Here is a 2,500-nt window from a genome sequence, read left to right as displayed (position 1 = left end):
GGAGGCAAGAGCAAGGTGTGATGTAGGTCCCCGGGGCCTGCTGGAGGTCCAGGTCCATGCCCGATGTGAGTAGCAGCAGGGCCAGCGCGCCCAGGAGCACATCTTTTTCGGCCGTAAAGGGAGACAGGAGGCCGACTCACTGCCTCGGCTAAATGGAGAGGGAATTTCAGCAGGGCCAGGGCACAGGCATGGACCTTTTTCAGCTGTAAGGGAGGCAAGAGCAAGGTGCGATGTAGGTCCCCGGGGCCTGTTGTCGTACCATAGGCACGAGTGGTGTGTGTGTGTGGCAAAGAGTTTCTGCGCAGTGTACCAGGGGCACGGGGAAAGGTTGTTGTACCATAGGCACGAGAAAAGTTGTCGTACCATAGGCACGAGAAAAGTTGTCGTACCATAGGCACGAGGAGAGTTTGTGTGGCAAAGTGCTACTGAGCGGTGTACCAGGGGCACGGCGAAAAGTTGTTGTACCATAGGCACGAGAAAAGTTGTTGTACCATAGGCACGAGAAAAGCTGTCGTACCAGGGGCACGGAGGAAAGTTGTTGTACCATAGGCACGAGGAGAGTTTGTGTGGCAAAGTGCTACTGAGCGGTGTACCAGGGGCACGGCGAAATGTTGTTGTACCATAGGCACGAGGAGAGTTTGTGTGGCAAAGTGCTACTGAGCGGTGTACCAGGGGCACGGCGAAAAGTTGTTGTACCATAGGCACGAGAAAAGTTGTTGTACCATAGGCACGAGAAAAGCTGTCGTACCAGGGGCACGGAGGAAAGTTGTTGTACCATAGGCACGAGAAAAGTTGTCGTACCATAGGCACGAGTGGTGTGTGTGTGTGGCAAAGAGTTTCTGCGCAGTGTACCAGGGGCACGGGGAAAGGTTGTTGTACCATAGGCACGAGAAAAGTTGTTGTACCATAGGCACGAGAAAAGCTGTCGTACCAGGGGCACGGAGGAAAGTTGTTGTACCATAGGCACGAGAAAAGTTGTCGTACCATAGGCACGAGGAGAGTTTGTGTGGCAAAGTGCTACTGAGCGGTGTACCAGGGGCACGGCGAAAAGTTGTTGTACCATAGGCACGAGAAAAGTTGTTGTACCATAGGCACGAGAAAAGTTGTCGTACCAGGGGCACGGAGGAAAGTTGTTGTACCATAGGCACGAGAAAAGTTGTCGTACCATAGGCACGAGAAAAGTTGTCGTACCATAGGCACAAGCAGTGCGTGCGTGCGTGCGTGCGTGCGTGCGTGTGTGTGTGTGTGGCAGTTCTTCTGCGCAGTGTACCAGGGGCACATTTCAATGTGCTTTCTGGAGTACCAGGGGCACGAGGATTTTGCCAGTGGTGTTCTGCTTTGTTAGTGGGAGGGGGCTTAAGTGTGGGTCCCCGGGGCCTGCTGGAGGTCCAGGTCCATGCTAGATACGTGGTACAGGGTAACTGCAGGAGGAGGGGGGGGGTAATGTGGGTTCACGGGGCCTGCTGGAGGTCAAGGTCCATGCTGGATATGCGTTGGAGCGTAACTGCAAGAAAGGAAAGCTAGTGGGGGAGTAGAGCAGGGGAGTATGTGGGTCCCCAGGGCCTGCTGGAGGTCCAGGTCCATGCTAGATATGTGGCACAGGGTAACTGCAGGGGGGGGTAATGTGGGTCCACGGGGCCTGCTGGAGGTCCAGGTCCATGCTAGATATGTGGCACAGGGTAACTGCAGGGGGGGGGGGGGGGGGTATTGTGGGTCCACGGGGCCTGCTGGAAGTCAAGGTCCATGCTAGACATGTGGTACAGGGTAACTGCAGGGGGAAGGGGGGGGGGGGTAATGTGGGTCCCCGGGGCCTGCTGGAGGTCCAGGTCCATGCTAGATACGTGGTACAGGGTAACTGCAGGAGGAGGGGGGGGGGGTAATGTGGGTTCACGGGGCCTGCTGGAGGTCAAGGTCCATGCTGGATATGCGTTGGAGCGTAACTGCAAGAAAGGAAAGCTAGTGGGGGAGTAGAGCAGGGGAGTATGTGGGTCCCCAGGGCCTGCTGGAGGTCCAGGTCCATGCTAGATATGTGGCACAGGGTAACTGCAGGGGGGGGTAATGTGGGTCCACGGGGCCTGCTGGAGGTCCAGGTCCATGCTAGATATGTGGCACAGGGTAACTGCAGGGGGGGGTAATGTGGGTCCACGGGGCCTGCTGGAGGTCCAGGTCCATGCTAGATACGTGGTACAGGGTAACTGCAGTAGGGGGGGGGGTAATGTGGGTTCACGGGGCCTGCTGGAGGTCAAGGTCCATGCTGGATATGCGTTGGAGCGTAACTGCAAGAAAGGAAAGCTAGTGGGGGAGTAGAGCAGGGGAGTATGTGGGTCCCCAGGGCCTGCTGGAGGTCCAGGTCCATGCTAGATATGTGGCACAGGGTAACTGCAGGGGGGGGGGGGGGGGGGGTAATGTGGGTCCCCGGGGCCTGCTGGAGGTCAAGGTCCGTGCTAGATATGTGGTACGGGGTAACTGCGGGGGGGGGGGGGGATCTAATGGGGGACTA

This window comes from Mchenga conophoros, linkage group LG18 (assembly GCF_057382185.1).
Source record: "Mchenga conophoros isolate Kocher_MC1m ecotype Shallow Benthic linkage group LG18, M_conophoros_male_GT1.1, whole genome shotgun sequence".
NCBI classification, from domain to species: Eukaryota; Metazoa; Chordata; class Actinopteri; order Cichliformes; family Cichlidae; genus Mchenga; species Mchenga conophoros.
The sequence above is the reverse complement of the archived record's forward strand: the minus strand, read 5'-3'. Positions refer to the sequence as shown.